The sequence below is a fragment of the Schistocerca piceifrons genome, unplaced genomic scaffold, assembly GCF_021461385.2.
Source record: "Schistocerca piceifrons isolate TAMUIC-IGC-003096 unplaced genomic scaffold, iqSchPice1.1 HiC_scaffold_1613, whole genome shotgun sequence".
Lineage (NCBI taxonomy): Eukaryota > Metazoa > Arthropoda > Insecta > Orthoptera > Acrididae > Schistocerca > Schistocerca piceifrons.
In genome coordinates this window covers 1-16,738 of record NW_025727472.1, presented here as the reverse complement: position 1 = coordinate 16,738, position 16,738 = coordinate 1, and the positions used below count along the sequence as shown (strand labels likewise).

At 53.4% G+C, this 16,738-nt stretch overlaps 56 non-coding genes across 56 annotated transcripts; 23 read left to right on the top strand and 33 right to left on the bottom strand.

The window, feature by feature from the left end:
* Positions 1 to 54: 54 nt before the first annotated feature.
* Trnam-cau lies at positions 55 to 126 on the top strand. Its single transcript has one exon. It is a non-coding gene; the product is annotated as a tRNA-Met (tRNA).
* Positions 127 to 371: 245 nt separating this feature from the next.
* Trnad-guc lies at positions 372 to 443 on the bottom strand. Its single transcript has one exon. It is a non-coding gene; the product is annotated as a tRNA-Asp (tRNA).
* Positions 444 to 550: 107 nt separating this feature from the next.
* On the bottom strand, positions 551 to 622 carry Trnad-guc. The gene has a single exon. It is a non-coding gene; the product is annotated as a tRNA-Asp (tRNA).
* A 107-nt stretch (positions 623 to 729) lies between these two features.
* On the bottom strand, positions 730 to 821 carry Trnai-uau. Its single transcript is given in 2 exon segments — positions 730 to 765; positions 784 to 821. It is a non-coding gene; the product is annotated as a tRNA-Ile (tRNA).
* A 378-nt stretch (positions 822 to 1,199) lies between these two features.
* Positions 1,200 to 1,272, top strand: Trnar-acg. The gene has a single exon. It is a non-coding gene; the product is annotated as a tRNA-Arg (tRNA).
* A 287-nt stretch (positions 1,273 to 1,559) lies between these two features.
* On the top strand, positions 1,560 to 1,631 carry Trnam-cau. Its single transcript has one exon. It is a non-coding gene; the product is annotated as a tRNA-Met (tRNA).
* A 245-nt stretch (positions 1,632 to 1,876) lies between these two features.
* Trnad-guc lies at positions 1,877 to 1,948 on the bottom strand. Its single transcript has one exon. It is a non-coding gene; the product is annotated as a tRNA-Asp (tRNA).
* A 107-nt stretch (positions 1,949 to 2,055) lies between these two features.
* On the bottom strand, positions 2,056 to 2,127 carry Trnad-guc. Its single transcript has one exon. It is a non-coding gene; the product is annotated as a tRNA-Asp (tRNA).
* A 107-nt stretch (positions 2,128 to 2,234) lies between these two features.
* On the bottom strand, positions 2,235 to 2,326 carry Trnai-uau. Its single transcript is given in 2 exon segments — positions 2,235 to 2,270; positions 2,289 to 2,326. It is a non-coding gene; the product is annotated as a tRNA-Ile (tRNA).
* A 378-nt stretch (positions 2,327 to 2,704) lies between these two features.
* On the top strand, positions 2,705 to 2,777 carry Trnar-acg. Its single transcript has one exon. It is a non-coding gene; the product is annotated as a tRNA-Arg (tRNA).
* Positions 2,778 to 3,064: 287 nt separating this feature from the next.
* Trnam-cau lies at positions 3,065 to 3,136 on the top strand. The gene has a single exon. It is a non-coding gene; the product is annotated as a tRNA-Met (tRNA).
* A 245-nt stretch (positions 3,137 to 3,381) lies between these two features.
* Trnad-guc lies at positions 3,382 to 3,453 on the bottom strand. Its single transcript has one exon. It is a non-coding gene; the product is annotated as a tRNA-Asp (tRNA).
* Positions 3,454 to 3,560: 107 nt separating this feature from the next.
* Trnad-guc lies at positions 3,561 to 3,632 on the bottom strand. Its single transcript has one exon. It is a non-coding gene; the product is annotated as a tRNA-Asp (tRNA).
* Positions 3,633 to 3,739: 107 nt separating this feature from the next.
* Trnai-uau lies at positions 3,740 to 3,831 on the bottom strand. Its single transcript is given in 2 exon segments — positions 3,740 to 3,775; positions 3,794 to 3,831. It is a non-coding gene; the product is annotated as a tRNA-Ile (tRNA).
* Positions 3,832 to 4,209: 378 nt separating this feature from the next.
* Positions 4,210 to 4,282, top strand: Trnar-acg. Its single transcript has one exon. It is a non-coding gene; the product is annotated as a tRNA-Arg (tRNA).
* Positions 4,283 to 4,569: 287 nt separating this feature from the next.
* On the top strand, positions 4,570 to 4,641 carry Trnam-cau. Its single transcript has one exon. It is a non-coding gene; the product is annotated as a tRNA-Met (tRNA).
* Positions 4,642 to 4,886: 245 nt separating this feature from the next.
* Positions 4,887 to 4,958, bottom strand: Trnad-guc. Its single transcript has one exon. It is a non-coding gene; the product is annotated as a tRNA-Asp (tRNA).
* Positions 4,959 to 5,065: 107 nt separating this feature from the next.
* Trnad-guc lies at positions 5,066 to 5,137 on the bottom strand. The gene has a single exon. It is a non-coding gene; the product is annotated as a tRNA-Asp (tRNA).
* A 107-nt stretch (positions 5,138 to 5,244) lies between these two features.
* On the bottom strand, positions 5,245 to 5,336 carry Trnai-uau. The gene is given in 2 exon segments: positions 5,245 to 5,280; positions 5,299 to 5,336. It is a non-coding gene; the product is annotated as a tRNA-Ile (tRNA).
* Positions 5,337 to 5,714: 378 nt separating this feature from the next.
* Positions 5,715 to 5,787, top strand: Trnar-acg. Its single transcript has one exon. It is a non-coding gene; the product is annotated as a tRNA-Arg (tRNA).
* Positions 5,788 to 6,074: 287 nt separating this feature from the next.
* On the top strand, positions 6,075 to 6,146 carry Trnam-cau. Its single transcript has one exon. It is a non-coding gene; the product is annotated as a tRNA-Met (tRNA).
* A 245-nt stretch (positions 6,147 to 6,391) lies between these two features.
* Positions 6,392 to 6,463, bottom strand: Trnad-guc. Its single transcript has one exon. It is a non-coding gene; the product is annotated as a tRNA-Asp (tRNA).
* Positions 6,464 to 6,570: 107 nt separating this feature from the next.
* Positions 6,571 to 6,642, bottom strand: Trnad-guc. Its single transcript has one exon. It is a non-coding gene; the product is annotated as a tRNA-Asp (tRNA).
* Positions 6,643 to 6,749: 107 nt separating this feature from the next.
* On the bottom strand, positions 6,750 to 6,841 carry Trnai-uau. The gene is given in 2 exon segments: positions 6,750 to 6,785; positions 6,804 to 6,841. It is a non-coding gene; the product is annotated as a tRNA-Ile (tRNA).
* Positions 6,842 to 7,219: 378 nt separating this feature from the next.
* On the top strand, positions 7,220 to 7,292 carry Trnar-acg. The gene has a single exon. It is a non-coding gene; the product is annotated as a tRNA-Arg (tRNA).
* A 287-nt stretch (positions 7,293 to 7,579) lies between these two features.
* Positions 7,580 to 7,651, top strand: Trnam-cau. The gene has a single exon. It is a non-coding gene; the product is annotated as a tRNA-Met (tRNA).
* A 245-nt stretch (positions 7,652 to 7,896) lies between these two features.
* Trnad-guc lies at positions 7,897 to 7,968 on the bottom strand. Its single transcript has one exon. It is a non-coding gene; the product is annotated as a tRNA-Asp (tRNA).
* A 107-nt stretch (positions 7,969 to 8,075) lies between these two features.
* Trnad-guc lies at positions 8,076 to 8,147 on the bottom strand. Its single transcript has one exon. It is a non-coding gene; the product is annotated as a tRNA-Asp (tRNA).
* A 107-nt stretch (positions 8,148 to 8,254) lies between these two features.
* On the bottom strand, positions 8,255 to 8,346 carry Trnai-uau. Its single transcript is given in 2 exon segments — positions 8,255 to 8,290; positions 8,309 to 8,346. It is a non-coding gene; the product is annotated as a tRNA-Ile (tRNA).
* A 378-nt stretch (positions 8,347 to 8,724) lies between these two features.
* Trnar-acg lies at positions 8,725 to 8,797 on the top strand. The gene has a single exon. It is a non-coding gene; the product is annotated as a tRNA-Arg (tRNA).
* A 287-nt stretch (positions 8,798 to 9,084) lies between these two features.
* Trnam-cau lies at positions 9,085 to 9,156 on the top strand. The gene has a single exon. It is a non-coding gene; the product is annotated as a tRNA-Met (tRNA).
* A 245-nt stretch (positions 9,157 to 9,401) lies between these two features.
* On the bottom strand, positions 9,402 to 9,473 carry Trnad-guc. Its single transcript has one exon. It is a non-coding gene; the product is annotated as a tRNA-Asp (tRNA).
* Positions 9,474 to 9,580: 107 nt separating this feature from the next.
* On the bottom strand, positions 9,581 to 9,652 carry Trnad-guc. Its single transcript has one exon. It is a non-coding gene; the product is annotated as a tRNA-Asp (tRNA).
* A 107-nt stretch (positions 9,653 to 9,759) lies between these two features.
* Trnai-uau lies at positions 9,760 to 9,851 on the bottom strand. Its single transcript is given in 2 exon segments — positions 9,760 to 9,795; positions 9,814 to 9,851. It is a non-coding gene; the product is annotated as a tRNA-Ile (tRNA).
* Positions 9,852 to 10,229: 378 nt separating this feature from the next.
* On the top strand, positions 10,230 to 10,302 carry Trnar-acg. The gene has a single exon. It is a non-coding gene; the product is annotated as a tRNA-Arg (tRNA).
* Positions 10,303 to 10,589: 287 nt separating this feature from the next.
* On the top strand, positions 10,590 to 10,661 carry Trnam-cau. Its single transcript has one exon. It is a non-coding gene; the product is annotated as a tRNA-Met (tRNA).
* Positions 10,662 to 10,906: 245 nt separating this feature from the next.
* On the bottom strand, positions 10,907 to 10,978 carry Trnad-guc. Its single transcript has one exon. It is a non-coding gene; the product is annotated as a tRNA-Asp (tRNA).
* A 107-nt stretch (positions 10,979 to 11,085) lies between these two features.
* Positions 11,086 to 11,157, bottom strand: Trnad-guc. The gene has a single exon. It is a non-coding gene; the product is annotated as a tRNA-Asp (tRNA).
* A 107-nt stretch (positions 11,158 to 11,264) lies between these two features.
* On the bottom strand, positions 11,265 to 11,356 carry Trnai-uau. The gene is given in 2 exon segments: positions 11,265 to 11,300; positions 11,319 to 11,356. It is a non-coding gene; the product is annotated as a tRNA-Ile (tRNA).
* A 378-nt stretch (positions 11,357 to 11,734) lies between these two features.
* On the top strand, positions 11,735 to 11,807 carry Trnar-acg. Its single transcript has one exon. It is a non-coding gene; the product is annotated as a tRNA-Arg (tRNA).
* Positions 11,808 to 12,094: 287 nt separating this feature from the next.
* Trnam-cau lies at positions 12,095 to 12,166 on the top strand. Its single transcript has one exon. It is a non-coding gene; the product is annotated as a tRNA-Met (tRNA).
* Positions 12,167 to 12,411: 245 nt separating this feature from the next.
* On the bottom strand, positions 12,412 to 12,483 carry Trnad-guc. Its single transcript has one exon. It is a non-coding gene; the product is annotated as a tRNA-Asp (tRNA).
* Positions 12,484 to 12,590: 107 nt separating this feature from the next.
* On the bottom strand, positions 12,591 to 12,662 carry Trnad-guc. The gene has a single exon. It is a non-coding gene; the product is annotated as a tRNA-Asp (tRNA).
* A 107-nt stretch (positions 12,663 to 12,769) lies between these two features.
* On the bottom strand, positions 12,770 to 12,861 carry Trnai-uau. Its single transcript is given in 2 exon segments — positions 12,770 to 12,805; positions 12,824 to 12,861. It is a non-coding gene; the product is annotated as a tRNA-Ile (tRNA).
* Positions 12,862 to 13,239: 378 nt separating this feature from the next.
* On the top strand, positions 13,240 to 13,312 carry Trnar-acg. The gene has a single exon. It is a non-coding gene; the product is annotated as a tRNA-Arg (tRNA).
* A 287-nt stretch (positions 13,313 to 13,599) lies between these two features.
* Positions 13,600 to 13,671, top strand: Trnam-cau. Its single transcript has one exon. It is a non-coding gene; the product is annotated as a tRNA-Met (tRNA).
* A 245-nt stretch (positions 13,672 to 13,916) lies between these two features.
* On the bottom strand, positions 13,917 to 13,988 carry Trnad-guc. Its single transcript has one exon. It is a non-coding gene; the product is annotated as a tRNA-Asp (tRNA).
* Positions 13,989 to 14,095: 107 nt separating this feature from the next.
* Positions 14,096 to 14,167, bottom strand: Trnad-guc. The gene has a single exon. It is a non-coding gene; the product is annotated as a tRNA-Asp (tRNA).
* Positions 14,168 to 14,274: 107 nt separating this feature from the next.
* Trnai-uau lies at positions 14,275 to 14,366 on the bottom strand. The gene is given in 2 exon segments: positions 14,275 to 14,310; positions 14,329 to 14,366. It is a non-coding gene; the product is annotated as a tRNA-Ile (tRNA).
* Positions 14,367 to 14,744: 378 nt separating this feature from the next.
* Trnar-acg lies at positions 14,745 to 14,817 on the top strand. The gene has a single exon. It is a non-coding gene; the product is annotated as a tRNA-Arg (tRNA).
* Positions 14,818 to 15,104: 287 nt separating this feature from the next.
* On the top strand, positions 15,105 to 15,176 carry Trnam-cau. Its single transcript has one exon. It is a non-coding gene; the product is annotated as a tRNA-Met (tRNA).
* A 245-nt stretch (positions 15,177 to 15,421) lies between these two features.
* On the bottom strand, positions 15,422 to 15,493 carry Trnad-guc. Its single transcript has one exon. It is a non-coding gene; the product is annotated as a tRNA-Asp (tRNA).
* A 107-nt stretch (positions 15,494 to 15,600) lies between these two features.
* On the bottom strand, positions 15,601 to 15,672 carry Trnad-guc. The gene has a single exon. It is a non-coding gene; the product is annotated as a tRNA-Asp (tRNA).
* A 107-nt stretch (positions 15,673 to 15,779) lies between these two features.
* Trnai-uau lies at positions 15,780 to 15,871 on the bottom strand. The gene is given in 2 exon segments: positions 15,780 to 15,815; positions 15,834 to 15,871. It is a non-coding gene; the product is annotated as a tRNA-Ile (tRNA).
* Positions 15,872 to 16,249: 378 nt separating this feature from the next.
* Positions 16,250 to 16,322, top strand: Trnar-acg. The gene has a single exon. It is a non-coding gene; the product is annotated as a tRNA-Arg (tRNA).
* Positions 16,323 to 16,609: 287 nt separating this feature from the next.
* Trnam-cau lies at positions 16,610 to 16,681 on the top strand. Its single transcript has one exon. It is a non-coding gene; the product is annotated as a tRNA-Met (tRNA).
* Positions 16,682 to 16,738: the final 57 nt, after the last annotated feature.

Here is a 16,738-nt window from a genome sequence, read left to right as displayed (position 1 = left end):
AACACTTTCCAAGTGTCCCACGTCACGTGGCGAAGAGCCGGCGCAACCCCAGGCAGCAGAGTGGCGCAGTGGAAGCGTGCTGGGCCCATAACCCAGAGGTCCGTGGATCGAAACCACGCTCTGCTAAAATTATTTCTTTTGCGGACTGTGCCGAGCTCGATTATTACGCCCACAGCGTCGGCTGGGGTGCTTTGATACAGCGTTAACAGCATACCCCGCAGTTCTGAAATGTGAAGAATGCGAGAACCACTTCCTAAGTTGTAGCATTTTTTAAGATTTTGTGCCAACTACACTCCACGATCGCAAAGTTAATGCTCTTACGACCCACATACGCGCAACACTCGAACAGGGTTGTGCGATAAAAATCGCATCTCCCCGGCGGGGAATCGAACCCCGGTCTCCCGCGTGACAGGCGGGGATACTAACCACTATACTACCGAGGATGCGCTGTAGACAGGTGCCTGTGTGCGAGAGATATGGTGCTAGTAGCCGCAAACGACCTACACTAAGTTCGGCGAGTGATAGAGCAGCAATTAAAAATCGGATGTGCCTCCCCGGCGGGGAATCGAACCCCGGTCTCCCGCGTGACAGGCGGGGATACTAACCACTATACTACCGAGGAAGACGCAGCTAGCGTCTCGAATGCACAATTATGTTACTCAAATAGCTGATACATCTCAAACCTAGCCTCCTGTTGCTGTCAGAGACAGCTGCTAAGAAGTAAAAGTATGCCCCAGGTGAGGCTCGAACTCACAACCCCGGCATTGCTCACGGCTACTGCCTTATAAGTACCGTGCGCTAACCAATTGCGCCACTGGGGCTACAACAGAGCGCTTTCAGTTAGCGGTATTCACATTGCTGCAAACCAGTGGTGGCCACAGAAACATACGATCGCCACCTGATGCCATACTGCGACTTTGGCACCTGACTACCAATGCTTCGTGCTATTCTTGTTTCATATGCTACGCTTACATGCACATCAACCGGCTCTCGTCGTCGAGAAAACGTGGGAAAACGCGCGCCTTGCCTTCTGCTACCTGTCGAACAGCGAGAGCAGATGCGTGGCAACCTCTAAGCTCTGCAGGCGCACTGCGGCCACGCAGCTGCACGAAAGGTACCTTCCTTGGGAGCTTGCTCAGCCATGGAGAACACGTTTCTTAGCGAATTGCACTTGTCTCGTAGAAAGAAATGCTGCCACTGGCCCTGTGGCGCAACGGATAACGCGTCTGACTACGGATCAGAAGATTCCAGGTTCGAATCCTGGCAGGGTCGGCGTTTTGTTAGTTGCCGACGCGTAGCTGGGCAGTGGATTTCGTATGTCGCCGCACCGTGGAGTGCTTTGTTGCTCCTGTGCATCTCGCAGCTGCATGTCGAGTCGATCGTGGTAAATATCGCTGCCTGCAAGCGTCAGCGTAGCGTCAGTCGAGCAAAGTCGAGACAAGTCAAGCTGAGAGCTGTAGGAGATGATACGCAATTAAATACAGGCGTGTGAAAGCGACGCAGCCAACACTTTCCAAGTGTCCCACGTCACGTGGCGAAGAGCCGGCGCAACCCCAGGCAGCAGAGTGGCGCAGTGGAAGCGTGCTGGGCCCATAACCCAGAGGTCCGTGGATCGAAACCACGCTCTGCTAAAATTATTTCTTTTGCGGACTGTGCCGAGCTCGATTATTACGCCCACAGCGTCGGCTGGGGTGCTTTGATACAGCGTTAACAGCATACCCCGCAGTTCTGAAATGTGAAGAATGCGAGAACCACTTCCTAAGTTGTAGCATTTTTTAAGATTTTGTGCCAACTACACTCCACGATCGCAAAGTTAATGCTCTTACGACCCACATACGCGCAACACTCGAACAGGGTTGTGCGATAAAAATCGCATCTCCCCGGCGGGGAATCGAACCCCGGTCTCCCGCGTGACAGGCGGGGATACTAACCACTATACTACCGAGGATGCGCTGTAGACAGGTGCCTGTGTGCGAGAGATATGGTGCTAGTAGCCGCAAACGACCTACACTAAGTTCGGCGAGTGATAGAGCAGCAATTAAAAATCGGATGTGCCTCCCCGGCGGGGAATCGAACCCCGGTCTCCCGCGTGACAGGCGGGGATACTAACCACTATACTACCGAGGAAGACGCAGCTAGCGTCTCGAATGCACAATTATGTTACTCAAATAGCTGATACATCTCAAACCTAGCCTCCTGTTGCTGTCAGAGACAGCTGCTAAGAAATAAAAGTATGCCCCAGGTGAGGCTCGAACTCACAACCCCGGCATTGCTCACGGCTACTGCCTTATAAGTACCGTGCGCTAACCAATTGCGCCACTGGGGCTACAACACAGTGCTTTCAGTTAGCGGTATTCACTTTGCTGCAAACCAGTGGTGGCCACAGAAACATACGATCGCCACCTGATGCCATACTGCGACTTTGGCACCTGACTACCAATGCTTCGTGCTATTCTTGTTTCATATGCTACGCTTACATGCACATCAACCGGCTCTCGTCGTCGAGAAAACGTGGGAAAACGCGCGCCTTGCCTTCTGCTACCTGTCGAACAGCGAGAGCAGATGCGTGGCAACCTCTAAGCTCTGCAGGCGCACTGCGGCCACGCAGCTGCACGAAAGGTACCTTCCTTGGGAGCTTGCTCAGCCATGGAGAACACGTTTCTTAGCGAATTGCACTTGTCTCGTAGAAAGAAATGCTGCCACTGGCCCTGTGGCGCAACGGATAACGCGTCTGACTACGGATCAGAAGATTCCAGGTTCGAATCCTGGCAGGGTCGGCGTTTTGTTAGTTGCCGACGCGTAGCTGGGCAGTGGATTTCGTATGTCGCCGCACCGTGGAGTGCTTTGTTGCTCCTGTGCATCTCGCAGCTGCATGTCGAGTCGATCGTGGTAAATATCGCTGCCTGCAAGCGTCAGCGTAGCGTCAGTCGAGCAAAGTCGAGACAAGTCAAGCTGAGAGCTGTAGGAGATGATACGCAATTAAATACAGGCGTGTGAAAGCGACGCAGCCAACACTTTCCAAGTGTCCCACGTCACGTGGCGAAGAGCCGGCGCAACCCCAGGCAGCAGAGTGGCGCAGTGGAAGCGTGCTGGGCCCATAACCCAGAGGTCCGTGGATCGAAACCACGCTCTGCTAAAATTATTTCTTTTGCGGACTGTGCCGAGCTCGATTATTACGCCCACAGCGTCGGCTGGGGTGCTTTGATACAGCGTTAACAGCATACCCCGCAGTTCTGAAATGTGAAGAATGCGAGAACCACTTCCTAAGTTGTAGCATTTTTTAAGATTTTGCGCCAACTACACTCCACGATCGCAATGTTAATGCTCTTACGACCCACATACGCGCAACACTCGAACAGGGTTGTGAGATAAAAATCGCATCTCCCCGGCGGGGAATCGAACCCCGGTCTCCCGCGTGACAGGCGGGGATACTAACCACTATACTACCGAGGATGCGCTGTAGACAGGTGCCTGTGTGCGAGAGATATGGTGCTAGTAGCCGCAAACGACCTACACTAAGTTCGGCGAGTGATAGAGCAGCAATTAAAAATCGGATGTGCCTCCCCGGCGGGGAATCGAACCCCGGTCTCCCGCGTGACAGGCGGGGATACTAACCACTATACTACCGAGGAAGACGCAGCTAGCGTCTCGAATGCACAATTATGTTACTCAAATAGCTGATACATCTCAAACCTAGCCTCCTGTTGCTGTCAGAGACAGCTGCTAAGAAATAAAAGTATGCCCCAGGTGAGGCTCGAACTCACAACCCCGGCATTGCTCACGGCTACTGCCTTATAAGTACCGTGCGCTAACCAATTGCGCCACTGGGGCTACAACACAGTGCTTTCAGTTAGCGGTATTCACTTTGCTGCAAACCAGTGGTGGCCACAGAAACATACGATCGCCACCTGATGCCATACTGCGACTTTGGCACCTGACTACCAATGCTTCGTGCTATTCTTGTTTCATATGCTACGCTTACATGCACATCAACCGGCTCTCGTCGTCGAGAAAACGTGGGAAAACGCGCGCCTTGCCTTCTGCTACCTGTCGAACAGCGAGAGCAGATGCGTGGCAACCTCTAAGCTCTGCAGGCGCACTGCGGCCACGCAGCTGCACGAAAGGTACCTTCCTTGGGAGCTTGCTCAGCCATGGAGAACACGTTTCTTAGCGAATTGCACTTGTCTCGTAGAAAGAAATGCTGCCACTGGCCCTGTGGCGCAACGGATAACGCGTCTGACTACGGATCAGAAGATTCCAGGTTCGAATCCTGGCAGGGTCGGCGTTTTGTTAGTTGCCGACGCGTAGCTGGGCAGTGGATTTCGTATGTCGCCGCACCGTGGAGTGCTTTGTTGCTCCTGTGCATCTCGCAGCTGCATGTCGAGTCGATCGTGGTAAATATCGCTGCCTGCAAGCGTCAGCGTAGCGTCAGTCGAGCAAAGTCGAGACAAGTCAAGCTGAGAGCTGTAGGAGATGATACGCAATTAAATACAGGCGTGTGAAAGCGACGCAGCCAACACTTTCCAAGTGTCCCACGTCACGTGGCGAAGAGCCGGCGCAACCCCAGGCAGCAGAGTGGCGCAGTGGAAGCGTGCTGGGCCCATAACCCAGAGGTCCGTGGATCGAAACCACGCTCTGCTAAAATTATTTCTTTTGCGGACTGTGCCGAGCTCGATTATTACGCCCACAGCGTCGGCTGGGGTGCTTTGATACAGCGTTAACAGCATACCCCGCAGTTCTGAAATGTGAAGAATGCGAGAACCACTTCCTAAGTTGTAGCATTTTTTAAGATTTTGCGCCAACTACACTCCACGATCGCAATGTTAATGCTCTTACGACCCACATACGCGCAACACTCGAACAGGGTTGTGAGATAAAAATCGCATCTCCCCGGCGGGGAATCGAACCCCGGTCTCCCGCGTGACAGGCGGGGATACTAACCACTATACTACCGAGGATGCGCTGTAGACAGGTGCCTGTGTGCGAGAGATATGGTGCTAGTAGCCGCAAACGACCTACACTAAGTTCGGCGAGTGATAGAGCAGCAATTAAAAATCGGATGTGCCTCCCCGGCGGGGAATCGAACCCCGGTCTCCCGCGTGACAGGCGGGGATACTAACCACTATACTACCGAGGAAGACGCAGCTAGCGTCTCGAATGCACAATTATGTTACTCAAATAGCTGATACATCTCAAACCTAGCCTCCTGTTGCTGTCAGAGACAGCTGCTAAGAAATAAAAGTATGCCCCAGGTGAGGCTCGAACTCACAACCCCGGCATTGCTCACGGCTACTGCCTTATAAGTACCGTGCGCTAACCAATTGCGCCACTGGGGCTACAACACAGTGCTTTCAGTTAGCGGTATTCACTTTGCTGCAAACCAGTGGTGGCCACAGAAACATACGATCGCCACCTGATGCCATACTGCGACTTTGGCACCTGACTACCAATGCTTCGTGCTATTCTTGTTTCATATGCTACGCTTACATGCACATCAACCGGCTCTCGTCGTCGAGAAAACGTGGGAAAACGCGCGCCTTGCCTTCTGCTACCTGTCGAACAGCGAGAGCAGATGCGTGGCAACCTCTAAGCTCTGCAGGCGCACTGCGGCCACGCAGCTGCACGAAAGGTACCTTCCTTGGGAGCTTGCTCAGCCATGGAGAACACGTTTCTTAGCGAATTGCACTTGTCTCGTAGAAAGAAATGCTGCCACTGGCCCTGTGGCGCAACGGATAACGCGTCTGACTACGGATCAGAAGATTCCAGGTTCGAATCCTGGCAGGGTCGGCGTTTTGTTAGTTGCCGACGCGTAGCTGGGCAGTGGATTTCGTATGTCGCCGCACCGTGGAGTGCTTTGTTGCTCCTGTGCATCTCGCAGCTGCATGTCGAGTCGATCGTGGTAAATATCGCTGCCTGCAAGCGTCAGCGTAGCGTCAGTCGAGCAAAGTCGAGACAAGTCAAGCTGAGAGCTGTAGGAGATGATACGCAATTAAATACAGGCGTGTGAAAGCGACGCAGCCAACACTTTCCAAGTGTCCCACGTCACGTGGCGAAGAGCCGGCGCAACCCCAGGCAGCAGAGTGGCGCAGTGGAAGCGTGCTGGGCCCATAACCCAGAGGTCCGTGGATCGAAACCACGCTCTGCTAAAATTATTTCTTTTGCGGACTGTGCCGAGCTCGATTATTACGCCCACAGCGTCGGCTGGGGTGCTTTGATACAGCGTTAACAGCATACCCCGCAGTTCTGAAATGTGAAGAATGCGAGAACCACTTCCTAAGTTGTAGCATTTTTTAAGATTTTGTGCCAACTACACTCCACGATCGCAAAGTTAATGCTCTTACGACCCACATACGCGCAACACTCGAACAGGGTTGTGCGATAAAAATCGCATCTCCCCGGCGGGGAATCGAACCCCGGTCTCCCGCGTGACAGGCGGGGATACTAACCACTATACTACCGAGGATGCGCTGTAGACAGGTGCCTGTGTGCGAGAGATATGGTGCTAGTAGCCGCAAATGACCTACACTAAGTTCGGCGAGTGATAGAGCAGCAATTAAAAATCGGATGTGCCTCCCCGGCGGGGAATCGAACCCCGGTCTCCCGCGTGACAGGCGGGGATACTAACCACTATACTACCGAGGAAGACGCAGCTAGCGTCTCGAATGCACAATTATGTTACTCAAATAGCTGATACATCTCAAACCTAGCCTCCTGTTGCTGTCAGAGACAGCTGCTAAGAAATAAAAGTATGCCCCAGGTGAGGCTCGAACTCACAACCCCGGCATTGCTCACGGCTACTGCCTTATAAGTACCGTGCGCTAACCAATTGCGCCACTGGGGCTACAACACAGTGCTTTCAGTTAGCGGTATTCACTTTGCTGCAAACCAGTGGTGGCCACAGAAACATACGATCGCCACCTGATGCCATACTGCGACTTTGGCACCTGACTACCAATGCTTCGTGCTATTCTTGTTTCATATGCTACGCTTACATGCACATCAACCGGCTCTCGTCGTCGAGAAAACGTGGGAAAACGCGCGCCTTGCCTTCTGCTACCTGTCGAACAGCGAGAGCAGATGCGTGGCAACCTCTAAGCTCTGCAGGCGCACTGCGGCCACGCAGCTGCACGAAAGGTACCCTCCTTGGGAGCTTGCTCAGCCATGGAGAACACGTTTCTTAGCGAATTGCACTTGTCTCGTAGAAAGAAATGCTGCCACTGGCCCTGTGGCGCAACGGATAACGCGTCTGACTACGGATCAGAAGATTCCAGGTTCGAATCCTGGCAGGGTCGGCGTTTTGTTAGTTGCCGACGCGTAGCTGGGCAGTGGATTTCGTATGTCGCCGCACCGTGGAGTGCTTTGTTGCTCCTGTGCATCTCGCAGCTGCATGTCGAGTCGATCGTGGTAAATATCGCTGCCTGCAAGCGTCAGCGTAGCGTCAGTCGAGCAAAGTCGAGACAAGTCAAGCTGAGAGCTGTAGGAGATGATACGCAATTAAATACAGGCGTGTGAAAGCGACGCAGCCAACACTTTCCAAGTGTCCCACGTCACGTGGCGAAGAGCCGGCGCAACCCCAGGCAGCAGAGTGGCGCAGTGGAAGCGTGCTGGGCCCATAACCCAGAGGTCCGTGGATCGAAACCACGCTCTGCTAAAATTATTTCTTTTGCGGACTGTGCCGAGCTCGATTATTACGCCCACAGCGTCGGCTGGGGTGCTTTGATACAGCGTTAACAGCATACCCCGCAGTTCTGAAATGTGAAGAATGCGAGAACCACTTCCTAAGTTGTAGCATTTTTTAAGATTTTGCGCCAACTACACTCCACGATCGCAATGTTAATGCTCTTACGACCCACATACGCGCAACACTCGAACAGGGTTGTGAGATAAAAATCGCATCTCCCCGGCGGGGAATCGAACCCCGGTCTCCCGCGTGACAGGCGGGGATACTAACCACTATACTACCGAGGATGCGCTGTAGACAGGTGCCTGTGTGCGAGAGATATGGTGCTAGTAGCCGCAAACGACCTACACTAAGTTCGGCGAGTGATAGAGCAGCAATTAAAAATCGGATGTGCCTCCCCGGCGGGGAATCGAACCCCGGTCTCCCGCGTGACAGGCGGGGATACTAACCACTATACTACCGAGGAAGACGCAGCTAGCGTCTCGAATGCACAATTATGTTACTCAAATAGCTGATACATCTCAAACCTAGCCTCCTGTTGCTGTCAGAGACAGCTGCTAAGAAATAAAAGTATGCCCCAGGTGAGGCTCGAACTCACAACCCCGGCATTGCTCACGGCTACTGCCTTATAAGTACCGTGCGCTAACCAATTGCGCCACTGGGGCTACAACACAGTGCTTTCAGTTAGCGGTATTCACTTTGCTGCAAACCAGTGGTGGCCACAGAAACATACGATCGCCACCTGATGCCATACTGCGACTTTGGCACCTGACTACCAATGCTTCGTGCTATTCTTGTTTCATATGCTACGCTTACATGCACATCAACCGGCTCTCGTCGTCGAGAAAACGTGGGAAAACGCGCGCCTTGCCTTCTGCTACCTGTCGAACAGCGAGAGCAGATGCGTGGCAACCTCTAAGCTCTGCAGGCGCACTGCGGCCACGCAGCTGCACGAAAGGTACCTTCCTTGGGAGCTTGCTCAGCCATGGAGAACACGTTTCTTAGCGAATTGCACTTGTCTCGTAGAAAGAAATGCTGCCACTGGCCCTGTGGCGCAACGGATAACGCGTCTGACTACGGATCAGAAGATTCCAGGTTCGAATCCTGGCAGGGTCGGCGTTTTGTTAGTTGCCGACGCGTAGCTGGGCAGTGGATTTCGTATGTCGCCGCACCGTGGAGTGCTTTGTTGCTCCTGTGCATCTCGCAGCTGCATGTCGAGTCGATCGTGGTAAATATCGCTGCCTGCAAGCGTCAGCGTAGCGTCAGTCGAGCAAAGTCGAGACAAGTCAAGCTGAGAGCTGTAGGAGATGATACGCAATTAAATACAGGCGTGTGAAAGCGACGCAGCCAACACTTTCCAAGTGTCCCACGTCACGTGGCGAAGAGCCGGCGCAACCCCAGGCAGCAGAGTGGCGCAGTGGAAGCGTGCTGGGCCCATAACCCAGAGGTCCGTGGATCGAAACCACGCTCTGCTAAAATTATTTCTTTTGCGGACTGTGCCGAGCTCGATTATTACGCCCACAGCGTCGGCTGGGGTGCTTTGATACAGCGTTAACAGCATACCCCGCAGTTCTGAAATGTGAAGAATGCGAGAACCACTTCCTAAGTTGTAGCATTTTTTAAGATTTTGCGCCAACTACACTCCACGATCGCAATGTTAATGCTCTTACGACCCACATACGCGCAACACTCGAACAGGGTTGTGAGATAAAAATCGCATCTCCCCGGCGGGGAATCGAACCCCGGTCTCCCGCGTGACAGGCGGGGATACTAACCACTATACTACCGAGGATGCGCTGTAGACAGGTGCCTGTGTGCGAGAGATATGGTGCTAGTAGCCGCAAACGACCTACACTAAGTTCGGCGAGTGATAGAGCAGCAATTAAAAATCGGATGTGCCTCCCCGGCGGGGAATCGAACCCCGGTCTCCCGCGTGACAGGCGGGGATACTAACCACTATACTACCGAGGAAGACGCAGCTAGCGTCTCGAATGCACAATTATGTTACTCAAATAGCTGATACATCTCAAACCTAGCCTCCTGTTGCTGTCAGAGACAGCTGCTAAGAAATAAAAGTATGCCCCAGGTGAGGCTCGAACTCACAACCCCGGCATTGCTCACGGCTACTGCCTTATAAGTACCGTGCGCTAACCAATTGCGCCACTGGGGCTACAACACAGTGCTTTCAGTTAGCGGTATTCACTTTGCTGCAAACCAGTGGTGGCCACAGAAACATACGATCGCCACCTGATGCCATACTGCGACTTTGGCACCTGACTACCAATGCTTCGTGCTATTCTTGTTTCATATGCTACGCTTACATGCACATCAACCGGCTCTCGTCGTCGAGAAAACGTGGGAAAACGCGCGCCTTGCCTTCTGCTACCTGTCGAACAGCGAGAGCAGATGCGTGGCAACCTCTAAGCTCTGCAGGCGCACTGCGGCCACGCAGCTGCACGAAAGGTACCTTCCTTGGGAGCTTGCTCAGCCATGGAGAACACGTTTCTTAGCGAATTGCACTTGTCTCGTAGAAAGAAATGCTGCCACTGGCCCTGTGGCGCAACGGATAACGCGTCTGACTACGGATCAGAAGATTCCAGGTTCGAATCCTGGCAGGGTCGGCGTTTTGTTAGTTGCCGACGCGTAGCTGGGCAGTGGATTTCGTATGTCGCCGCACCGTGGAGTGCTTTGTTGCTCCTGTGCATCTCGCAGCTGCATGTCGAGTCGATCGTGGTAAATATCGCTGCCTGCAAGCGTCAGCGTAGCGTCAGTCGAGCAAAGTCGAGACAAGTCAAGCTGAGAGCTGTAGGAGATGATACGCAATTAAATACAGGCGTGTGAAAGCGACGCAGCCAACACTTTCCAAGTGTCCCACGTCACGTGGCGAAGAGCCGGCGCAACCCCAGGCAGCAGAGTGGCGCAGTGGAAGCGTGCTGGGCCCATAACCCAGAGGTCCGTGGATCGAAACCACGCTCTGCTAAAATTATTTCTTTTGCGGACTGTGCCGAGCTCGATTATTACGCCCACAGCGTCGGCTGGGGTGCTTTGATACAGCGTTAACAGCATACCCCGCAGTTCTGAAATGTGAAGAATGCGAGAACCACTTCCTAAGTTGTAGCATTTTTTAAGATTTTGTGCCAACTACACTCCACGATCGCAAAGTTAATGCTCTTACGACCCACATACGCGCAACACTCGAACAGGGTTGTGCGATAAAAATCGCATCTCCCCGGCGGGGAATCGAACCCCGGTCTCCCGCGTGACAGGCGGGGATACTAACCACTATACTACCGAGGATGCGCTGTAGACAGGTGCCTGTGTGCGAGAGATATGGTGCTAGTAGCCGCAAATGACCTACACTAAGTTCGGCGAGTGATAGAGCAGCAATTAAAAATCGGATGTGCCTCCCCGGCGGGGAATCGAACCCCGGTCTCCCGCGTGACAGGCGGGGATACTAACCACTATACTACCGAGGAAGACGCAGCTAGCGTCTCGAATGCACAATTATGTTACTCAAATAGCTGATACATCTCAAACCTAGCCTCCTGTTGCTGTCAGAGACAGCTGCTAAGAAATAAAAGTATGCCCCAGGTGAGGCTCGAACTCACAACCCCGGCATTGCTCACGGCTACTGCCTTATAAGTACCGTGCGCTAACCAATTGCGCCACTGGGGCTACAACACAGTGCTTTCAGTTAGCGGTATTCACTTTGCTGCAAACCAGTGGTGGCCACAGAAACATACGATCGCCACCTGATGCCATACTGCGACTTTGGCACCTGACTACCAATGCTTCGTGCTATTCTTGTTTCATATGCTACGCTTACATGCACATCAACCGGCTCTCGTCGTCGAGAAAACGTGGGAAAACGCGCGCCTTGCCTTCTGCTACCTGTCGAACAGCGAGAGCAGATGCGTGGCAACCTCTAAGCTCTGCAGGCGCACTGCGGCCACGCAGCTGCACGAAAGGTACCCTCCTTGGGAGCTTGCTCAGCCATGGAGAACACGTTTCTTAGCGAATTGCACTTGTCTCGTAGAAAGAAATGCTGCCACTGGCCCTGTGGCGCAACGGATAACGCGTCTGACTACGGATCAGAAGATTCCAGGTTCGAATCCTGGCAGGGTCGGCGTTTTGTTAGTTGCCGACGCGTAGCTGGGCAGTGGATTTCGTATGTCGCCGCACCGTGGAGTGCTTTGTTGCTCCTGTGCATCTCGCAGCTGCATGTCGAGTCGATCGTGGTAAATATCGCTGCCTGCAAGCGTCAGCGTAGCGTCAGTCGAGCAAAGTCGAGACAAGTCAAGCTGAGAGCTGTAGGAGATGATACGCAATTAAATACAGGCGTGTGAAAGCGACGCAGCCAACACTTTCCAAGTGTCCCACGTCACGTGGCGAAGAGCCGGCGCAACCCCAGGCAGCAGAGTGGCGCAGTGGAAGCGTGCTGGGCCCATAACCCAGAGGTCCGTGGATCGAAACCACGCTCTGCTAAAATTATTTCTTTTGCGGACTGTGCCGAGCTCGATTATTACGCCCACAGCGTCGGCTGGGGTGCTTTGATACAGCGTTAACAGCATACCCCGCAGTTCTGAAATGTGAAGAATGCGAGAACCACTTCCTAAGTTGTAGCATTTTTTAAGATTTTGCGCCAACTACACTCCACGATCGCAATGTTAATGCTCTTACGACCCACATACGCGCAACACTCGAACAGGGTTGTGAGATAAAAATCGCATCTCCCCGGCGGGGAATCGAACCCCGGTCTCCCGCGTGACAGGCGGGGATACTAACCACTATACTACCGAGGATGCGCTGTAGACAGGTGCCTGTGTGCGAGAGATATGGTGCTAGTAGCCGCAAACGACCTACACTAAGTTCGGCGAGTGATAGAGCAGCAATTAAAAATCGGATGTGCCTCCCCGGCGGGGAATCGAACCCCGGTCTCCCGCGTGACAGGCGGGGATACTAACCACTATACTACCGAGGAAGACGCAGCTAGCGTCTCGAATGCACAATTATGTTACTCAAATAGCTGATACATCTCAAACCTAGCCTCCTGTTGCTGTCAGAGACAGCTGCTAAGAAATAAAAGTATGCCCCAGGTGAGGCTCGAACTCACAACCCCGGCATTGCTCACGGCTACTGCCTTATAAGTACCGTGCGCTAACCAATTGCGCCACTGGGGCTACAACACAGTGCTTTCAGTTAGCGGTATTCACTTTGCTGCAAACCAGTGGTGGCCACAGAAACATACGATCGCCACCTGATGCCATACTGCGACTTTGGCACCTGACTACCAATGCTTCGTGCTATTCTTGTTTCATATGCTACGCTTACATGCACATCAACCGGCTCTCGTCGTCGAGAAAACGTGGGAAAACGCGCGCCTTGCCTTCTGCTACCTGTCGAACAGCGAGAGCAGATGCGTGGCAACCTCTAAGCTCTGCAGGCGCACTGCGGCCACGCAGCTGCACGAAAGGTACCTTCCTTGGGAGCTTGCTCAGCCATGGAGAACACGTTTCTTAGCGAATTGCACTTGTCTCGTAGAAAGAAATGCTGCCACTGGCCCTGTGGCGCAACGGATAACGCGTCTGACTACGGATCAGAAGATTCCAGGTTCGAATCCTGGCAGGGTCGGCGTTTTGTTAGTTGCCGACGCGTAGCTGGGCAGTGGATTTCGTATGTCGCCGCACCGTGGAGTGCTTTGTTGCTCCTGTGCATCTCGCAGCTGCATGTCGAGTCGATCGTGGTAAATATCGCTGCCTGCAAGCGTCAGCGTAGCGTCAGTCGAGCAAAGTCGAGACAAGTCAAGCTGAGAGCTGTAGGAGATGATACGCAATTAAATACAGGCGTGTGAAAGCGACGCAGCCAACACTTTCCAAGTGTCCCACGTCACGTGGCGAAGAGCCGGCGCAACCCCAGGCAGCAGAGTGGCGCAGTGGAAGCGTGCTGGGCCCATAACCCAGAGGTCCGTGGATCGAAACCACGCTCTGCTAAAATTATTTCTTTTGCGGACTGTGCCGAGCTCGATTATTACGCCCACAGCGTCGGCTGGGGTGCTTTGATACAGCGTTAACAGCATACCCCGCAGTTCTGAAATGTGAAGAATGCGAGAACCACTTCCTAAGTTGTAGCATTTTTTAAGATTTTGTGCCAACTACACTCCACGATCGCAAAGTTAATGCTCTTACGACCCACATACGCGCAACACTCGAACAGGGTTGTGCGATAAAAATCGCATCTCCCCGGCGGGGAATCGAACCCCGGTCTCCCGCGTGACAGGCGGGGATACTAACCACTATACTACCGAGGATGCGCTGTAGACAGGTGCCTGTGTGCGAGAGATATGGTGCTAGTAGCCGCAAATGACCTACACTAAGTTCGGCGAGTGATAGAGCAGCAATTAAAAATCGGATGTGCCTCCCCGGCGGGGAATCGAACCCCGGTCTCCCGCGTGACAGGCGGGGATACTAACCACTATACTACCGAGGAAGACGCAGCTAGCGTCTCGAATGCACAATTATGTTACTCAAATAGCTGATACATCTCAAACCTAGCCTCCTGTTGCTGTCAGAGACAGCTGCTAAGAAATAAAAGTATGCCCCAGGTGAGGCTCGAACTCACAACCCCGGCATTGCTCACGGCTACTGCCTTATAAGTACCGTGCGCTAACCAATTGCGCCACTGGGGCTACAACACAGTGCTTTCAGTTAGCGGTATTCACTTTGCTGCAAACCAGTGGTGGCCACAGAAACATACGATCGCCACCTGATGCCATACTGCGACTTTGGCACCTGACTACCAATGCTTCGTGCTATTCTTGTTTCATATGCTACGCTTACATGCACATCAACCGGCTCTCGTCGTCGAGAAAACGTGGGAAAACGCGCGCCTTGCCTTCTGCTACCTGTCGAACAGCGAGAGCAGATGCGTGGCAACCTCTAAGCTCTGCAGGCGCACTGCGGCCACGCAGCTGCACGAAAGGTACCCTCCTTGGGAGCTTGCTCAGCCATGGAGAACACGTTTCTTAGCGAATTGCACTTGTCTCGTAGAAAGAAATGCTGCCACTGGCCCTGTGGCGCAACGGATAACGCGTCTGACTACGGATCAGAAGATTCCAGGTTCGAATCCTGGCAGGGTCGGCGTTTTGTTAGTTGCCGACGCGTAGCTGGGCAGTGGATTTCGTATGTCGCCGCACCGTGGAGTGCTTTGTTGCTCCTGTGCATCTCGCAGCTGCATGTCGAGTCGATCGTGGTAAATATCGCTGCCTGCAAGCGTCAGCGTAGCGTCAGTCGAGCAAAGTCGAGACAAGTCAAGCTGAGAGCTGTAGGAGATGATACGCAATTAAATACAGGCGTGTGAAAGCGACGCAGCCAACACTTTCCAAGTGTCCCACGTCACGTGGCGAAGAGCCGGCGCAACCCCAGGCAGCAGAGTGGCGCAGTGGAAGCGTGCTGGGCCCATAACCCAGAGGTCCGTGGATCGAAACCACGCTCTGCTAAAATTATTTCTTTTGCGGACTGTGCCGAGCTCGATTATTACGCCCACAGCGTCGGCTGGGGTGCTTTGATACAGCGTTAACAGCATACCCCGCAGTTCTGAAATGTGAAGAATGCGAGAACCACTTCCTAAGTTGTAGCATTTTTTAAGATTTTGCGCCAACTACACTCCACGATCGCAATGTTAATGCTCTTACGACCCACATACGCGCAACACTCGAACAGGGTTGTGAGATAAAAATCGCATCTCCCCGGCGGGGAATCGAACCCCGGTCTCCCGCGTGACAGGCGGGGATACTAACCACTATACTACCGAGGATGCGCTGTAGACAGGTGCCTGTGTGCGAGAGATATGGTGCTAGTAGCCGCAAACGACCTACACTAAGTTCGGCGAGTGATAGAGCAGCAATTAAAAATCGGATGTGCCTCCCCGGCGGGGAATCGAACCCCGGTCTCCCGCGTGACAGGCGGGGATACTAACCACTATACTACCGAGGAAGACGCAGCTAGCGTCTCGAATGCACAATTATGTTACTCAAATAGCTGATACATCTCAAACCTAGCCTCCTGTTGCTGTCAGAGACAGCTGCTAAGAAATAAAAGTATGCCCCAGGTGAGGCTCGAACTCACAACCCCGGCATTGCTCACGGCTACTGCCTTATAAGTACCGTGCGCTAACCAATTGCGCCACTGGGGCTACAACACAGTGCTTTCAGTTAGCGGTATTCACTTTGCTGCAAACCAGTGGTGGCCACAGAAACATACGATCGCCACCTGATGCCATACTGCGACTTTGGCACCTGACTACCAATGCTTCGTGCTATTCTTGTTTCATATGCTACGCTTACATGCACATCAACCGGCTCTCGTCGTCGAGAAAACGTGGGAAAACGCGCGCCTTGCCTTCTGCTACCTGTCGAACAGCGAGAGCAGATGCGTGGCAACCTCTAAGCTCTGCAGGCGCACTGCGGCCACGCAGCTGCACGAAAGGTACCTTCCTTGGGAGCTTGCTCAGCCATGGAGAACACGTTTCTTAGCGAATTGCACTTGTCTCGTAGAAAGAAATGCTGCCACTGGCCCTGTGGCGCAACGGATAACGCGTCTGACTACGGATCAGAAGATTCCAGGTTCGAATCCTGGCAGGGTCGGCGTTTTGTTAGTTGCCGACGCGTAGCTGGGCAGTGGATTTCGTATGTCGCCGCACCGTGGAGTGCTTTGTTGCTCCTGTGCATCTCGCAGCTGCATGTCGAGTCGATCGTGGTAAATATCGCTGCCTGCAAGCGTCAGCGTAGCGTCAGTCGAGCAAAGTCGAGACAAGTCAAGCTGAGAGCTGTAGGAGATGATACGCAATTAAATACAGGCGTGTGAAAGCGACGCAGCCAACACTTTCCAAGTGTCCCACGTCACGTGGCGAAGAGCCGGCGCAACCCCAGGCAGCAGAGTGGCGCAGTGGAAGCGTGCTGGGCCCATAACCCAGAGGTCCGTGGATCGAAACCACGCTCTGCTAAAATTATTTCTTTTGCGGACTGTGCCGAGCTCGATTATTACGCCCACAGCGTCGGCT